The sequence below is a fragment of the Lygodium microphyllum genome, chromosome 11 (assembly GCF_053477565.2).
Source record: "Lygodium microphyllum isolate KBCC chromosome 11, Lygodium_microphyllum_v1.1.10, whole genome shotgun sequence".
Taxonomy (NCBI): domain Eukaryota; kingdom Viridiplantae; phylum Streptophyta; class Polypodiopsida; order Schizaeales; family Lygodiaceae; genus Lygodium; species Lygodium microphyllum.
The window spans coordinates 95,569,427-95,576,098 of NC_141145.1; the positions used below are offsets into that span (position 1 = coordinate 95,569,427).

A 6,672-nucleotide genomic window follows, 5' to 3' on the forward strand; every position below is an offset into this window, starting at 1 on the left:
ACTCTTAGGTACTATAATTTTTGCAACAACTCATCCTTCCCTTCCATTCAACTAGACTCAAAAGGAAAGAAATCATGCTTGCGACTGATATATATGGGATTGCTCCAATTATCAAGAATGGGATGATGACTTACTATTATAGCATATAGTTCAAAAGAAATAACAAAGTCTTTGAACTCCTTAGGTGCTAAGTTTGTCAATGCCCTAAAATTAGACCTTTTAAATATAGGTAGATTCCAAATGTAAGAGCCTTTAAGATCAATATAGATAGATGCTGACTCTAAGAGCCCAAAACATGAGCATGAGAAGAGAATCAAGCTCCAACAAATCGATGGAAGAGAGAATCCCATCCAAAACAACCAAATGGAGTAGGATGCAAATTAGGGTGCTGCAATCTTGATGGAGATCAAGAATTGGATTCAACCAACAAGACAACAAGAGAGTTACTGAAGTGAATCGTGTCTATGAAGTCATGATGCTAACTTTCATTAGTAGACTTTCCTACAAAAAACCCTCTCTGTCTACTCTATAAATTCTTACCTTTCCTACATATTTTAAAGTTCCTGCAAGGAAATATTGTTTGCATAATCTATCGTGTTTGATGCTTCGTATATAAAGACATGACTATGTTATCAGTGTGTTTATCAGTGCGTCTATTGGCGCTAGTATATAAAACACGTTTATATATTGATCACATTTTTAAACGCGCTTATAGATGCGAAAATAAATGCACATATTTTTCATTTCTCATAAAGTCCCTAAATATGACCAAACATCTTAACAACTAGTATTTTTTTGAATACATTACCAACTTTACTTCTTTCTGAGTATTACAAATATACATCCAATCATTCAAAGCTAATTATATATGCTACAATGAATGATCAATCTCATCTTCAATGAGATCGGCCCTTGCTAGACTATCTACCTCTAGGTCTATGTCACCAATAGGCAATGAAACAAATAAGTCTATCCCACTGTTAGATGTATTGCTATGCTCAATTTCTTTATCATCATCTGCAACCATATTGTTATCCTCTTCTGCGCTTCCTTGAACATCCTTGCAGGGATCATCTTGCATTGCATCATGTATATCATCGATCATGGCATCATCATGTGCATCATCGATTGTTGGATTGTCATCAATTATCTCTATGTTGGTAGCATTGCCATATATTGGTTTTGAATGATTAGATATGGGGATGATGTGCCACCATCGATTATTGTTTACCATTGGGTGATACACAACTTGCATTTAAAAAACAAAAAGTAAGCAATTATTGTATTTTGAGAATGTATCAAGAAGTAATATATATGAAAATAAATATCTTCTAATATATCTACTCGCATTGTTGAGGTAGTACGAATGTGTCATTCTTGTCTTGGTAAAATTTTGTAGAGTCAATCACTACAAAACCACTTGGATAACTTCTAATTATGCAATGCTCACCCGTTGTTGCTACTTCTTTAAACCACTTCACATCTAGTACATATATAAAAAATCGCCTAAAATCAAGCTTTAAAATATCTTGGATCAAGCCACAATAACCTTCCATGGTGCCATTGGTATCCTGGAAGTTTGCAAGGATACCACAATCCTGGGTATTTCTCTTATCATCTATATGTTGAGTTCGAAAATGTTTGCATTCACACCAAATAGCATTGAACAATATGCACTAGTAGTACATTGTTGAGATCATATTAATGATTTAGTTAAAGATGAAACATGTGAAATTATTATATCATATATAACTAAATATAATTTAATTATAAGTATGTCTCACCTTTGATAAGCAACCTTGTGTGTATTCCCACTCCTCTTGCGATATATCCATCGCCTCCTCTTTTTCCATCTTCTTTATTTCTTCATGTAGCCAATCTATATCAATATGACGTGGAAGCGCACTTAAATGTTTTGGATATGGGACATTACGTCCATGTCTAGCACGAAATGCTTGCCTTTCGCTTACTCTTCTTGTCCTTGCTTCTTTATATACTATCGCCCATTTGATCATTACTTCGTTGTTAAGCACACAAAATACATTTAACTTACGAAGTTCCTCTTTCATTAGTACTTTGCTCCTTCCTTTTCCTTGAGGTATTATAGAGGTCATCCTCAAATCTTCATCATCTTTCCATAGACGTGGTAAAGAGGGGTCCACTTTAGTAAGATATTCAGAGCTTTGTACAAGGGACGATTGCACTAACCAACCCTCAGTCATGCTTCCCTCAAGCCATGCATTTTTCCTTACAAAATCTTTTAGGGTTTTCATAAAGCACTCTAGAAAAAACATCCACCTTGTTAAATGATGCGGATCTAGGACATGACACAAGCTATGGTGGATCAAAGATGAAGACCAAGCTCATAATGACATGGACAAGTAGAGATAAACTATTACACAAGTGAATTAGGTTCCAAGATAGATTAGCTTGGACTCATAAACACAATCTTGTGTATAATTGACAATGATAGACACTTAACTGAAAGTACAAAGCATCATGATATTGTATTCATTTCATAGTCGAGTACAATGCTTTATAGGCTTGAGTTGTTCCACTCTCCTCACTGTGCATATGGGATTCAGGACAGCTCCTCTTGGAGCATACTTCATTTGTCTATTTCTCAACACCCCCCCTCAAATGATGAGTCCCTAAACTTGCTGGCTTTTGCTCCCCCTTCATGATGACATGGCCCGGAAGACTAGCTCATAAGCAGCCTAGTCAAGTTAAAGCTTGAGACTTTACATCTTGGCAAGGGTTGTACAAATCAAATTCACTAACATATGAGAGATACAATGAAAGTTCTTCAAAACAATCTGTCAGAGTTGTTGATGGTAGTGGAAGCATATTCTTCTTCTTATTTTTCCTCCATGTATTGGTTCTGGTGATGATCACTTTGCAATTGTTGGGCTCTCTTCTTGTGGAAACATTCACTGGCTACATGGCCAGTCTTACCACAATAGTGACATGTAATCCGATCCTTGTTATTGTTGTTGATGAATCCTCGACCTCTTCCTTTAGGTCCAGCAACTCCTTTGGTGTACAAAAGATTTTCCCTAGATGATGAGACATTGTCTTTTGCATTCTTGGTTTTTACTTTGCATTCTTCATCGAGTAGTGAGTGCTCAATATCTTTAAGTGTGAGGCTTGGAACATTACTCAAAGTGGACACAAGATTTTCATATGGATCCTTGTTTACACTTGCAAGCAGTACGGCTATTGCTTCATCTTCCTCAATATTCTTTTTAAGAGATGCAAGTTGAGTTTTTAAACTCTTAAACTTATTAATGTGTATGGTCATAGAAGCACTGTCTTTGATATCCAGTTTATAAAACTGCATGAGAAGTTTTACCTTTGAATTCTTTGCTTGAGTACCAAACATTCTATCAAGTTCCTCCCATGCGGTTCTAGCATTTCTAATGCCAGATATATGATGTAACACGTCATCACTTAGTCCCCAGGCAATGATGCCTAGTGCCTTATTATTCATCTTCTTCCATTCTTTGGATTTGAACTGTTCTTCTTCAACGAACCCGTCTTTATCATCTTCCTTCTTGTTATCTGCATCATCTTCAAACAGGTCCCACAAGTCTTTCCGCATTAGGTGATACATGGTCTTTTCCTTCCATGCATGGAAGCCTTCTCCATTGAACTTTGCTATTTGCTCAAGCTCTGCCATATTGCTAATCTTTAGTTAACCAGCAAAAAATTGTATTTTACTGTGTCAAGAGACACAAGAGAATCAGTGTCAAATTGACACTAGTTGAGTGTTAATGGATACTAGTCGGTACTTGATCTGCTTCCTCTCAAGAACTTTGTGGGTGGCTTCTGAGCTTCCTTGGACACTTCCAGACTAGTAATGAGCTTCAAAGAGTATTCCTCAGTGATCAAAATCACTGTTGATGATGGTAATGAGAAAAAGAACAAGGTTACCAAGCTTTTCAAATTTCTGGATATGGCTTCCTCTAGGGTTTCTGTAGTAGCCTGGTTTTTTGGTCTGTGTGCATTACACACTTGATCATTCTCACAAATTTTTATATGGCCATGAAGCTTATGTCATGGGCTACAAAAGCCCTATGGTTGCTGTGTCGATTGCACTGCGTGTTGTGCGTGCAGTTGTATGAACCGTCACACAGTTTCAGACTGCGCCGTTTCTGGAGATCGCGCAATGCTGCCTGCTGTGGATGCTAATGTTGATGTCCAATGTGATAGCCTGAAGCGCCTGGAGCAAGGGAAGATACTTCCAGAAGGATTCACTTGAAGATATAGCCCGTAGAGAGAGATCCAAGTGCTCCAAGGTGGGTAGGTGCAGTCTAGCTATGGCTGCCACAAGGTCCAACTGAGATTTGAAGTTGAGACTGGAGATATGAGCTGAATGTGGACTGGTTAGAGATTACCAAAGGTGAAGGGAGACTAGAGATTCAGAGTATGAGCTGTGCCATGCCCAACTGGGCTCTGATACCATGTTAAATGATGCGGATCTAGGACATGACACAAGCTATGGTGGATCAAAGATGAAGACCAAGTTCATAATGACATGGATAAGTAGAGATAAACTATTACACAAGTGAATTAGGTTCCAAGATAGATTAGCTTGGACTCATAAACACAATCTTGTGTAGAATTGACAATGACAGACACTTAACTGAAAGTACAAAGCATCATGATATTGTATTCATTTCATAGTCAAGTACAATGCTTTATAGGCTTTGAGTTGTTCCACTCTCCTCATTGTGCATATGGGATTCAGGACAACTCCTCTTGGAGCATACATCATTTGTCTATTTCTCAACACACCTTGCATGAACTACCCCACAAATTGCGATCTCATCAATTGGATGTATGAGTAAGTGTACCTGAGTAGTCAAAATGGAGCGAGGAAAAGTTTCCTCCACCAAACAAACCACCTCAATGGACAATACTCGAGCCTCTTGCAACGTATTTGGATCAATTTCCTTCAAACTCACAAATCTACCAACATGCAATTGAGAACGATGATTAGTTTTGTCTATAAATTCAAGCGGGTTTACTATGTGATGTACGTAATAGGTAAACTAAAAATTAAGTATAAAGTATACATACCTCGCGAGCTCACCCATCTTGTAAATGATGTCACGCACATCTTTCGAAACACAATGGGATATGCTAGTAGGAAGGATGAACTGTATGTAAATATTTATACATTGTTAATTAGTCTACATAGTTACTCCACTAATTAATATATTTATGACTATGAAAATCCTTACGTGAATCATTTTTTGCCAATCGTGAGACTTTAAACCGAATAGTTGCTCCACACTTCTTTTCTTTTTCTTTATGAAGGCTCCCTTGAGGCATCGCATATATCCTGTGGGAGTTCGAAAGCTACATATCTGCTACTTCACCATCTTTTCTTCGGTTTTTGACAACATCCAAGGTGCATGTGGTAACTCAATCTTTTCTCTAGGTCCAATACGTGGCCAAGCTAATCTCATATGTCCAATGCTACGTAAATCCTTCCTTACATTGATAGAATCACGAGCCCCGACTAAGTGATCCCATAATATAGAGGCAACATTCTTGAATATATGCATGGGGTCCAATAGGTGATTGATCTTGAGTTCAGTCAAATATGGGAGACGAAAAAATATAGAGAATCTAAGGCACAAACAATATACTATTTCTCATTCTCATAATGGAGTGTACTTTAAAGACAAACAAAAGAAGTAAACTAGTTACCGACTCATGCCGAGTGGAGGATGATCATTGGCATGTGTCCAAGTGTCCTTCCAATCTTGAATGGTTAGAGATTGTGGAGTTCTTCCATTAGTGGGGGGTGCATATTTGGGGTGGTCAATAGAAAGAAAACGATGATGATTATCATAGATAGCCTTCTTCAAGCATGTCGGTCTAGAAGAAACCAAAGAGGAACTGCAAATTGGATATGCATGATATCCTGATGTAGTTTAACCAATAAAAATAAGTGGATTAATGATGACATATATTTGATTAAGAGTAAGAATGAATAAAATAGAGTATGCAACTACCTGAACACTCTCCATAGCCTGGAAAGTCATGCACGGTCCACAACAATATGCCCTTTAAAGTGAAATCTCTAGAGGACAATGATGCAGTCACATCTTGCACCTCAATACCTCTCCATAGCATTTCTAGCTCCTCGATCAAAGGCTTTAAGTAAACGTCCATGTTTTTTACTTTGTGTTTTTCAGGAATCAAAAGGGACAACATTACATGTCCCTTTTGTATTGCCATGGACGGAGGGATATTATAGTTCACTAATACCACTGGCCATACACTATATGAGGTGCTTTTGATGCCAAATGGATTTATTCCATCTAATCCTAGACCAAATCTCAAATTTCTGGGCTCTTCTTTGAAAGTAGGCCACAAATTGTCTACGTGTTGCCAAGCTGGTGTGTCTGAAGGAATTCTCCAGTTTCCATCAGTTGAATGGTAACTAGCATGCCATGACATGAGTCTCGCAATAGATTCACACTTAAACATAAGTTAAATATGTGGAATAATAGGAAAATGTCGCAAAACCTTACAAGGCACATCCATTGATTTCATCTCCTGGTTGTATCTTGGTTCACCACAAATAGGACACTGTCGTGCAGATGCATGATCCCCATGAAACAAGATGCAATCATTGACACATGCATGGATTTTAAC

The 6,672-nt window shown here is 37.7% G+C and overlaps 1 pseudogene; it reads right to left on the minus strand.

The window, feature by feature from the left end:
- Positions 1-4,138: 4,138 nt before the first annotated feature.
- On the minus strand, positions 4,139-5,573 carry LOC148029113 (uncharacterized; annotated as a pseudogene).
- Positions 5,574-6,672: the final 1,099 nt, after the last annotated feature.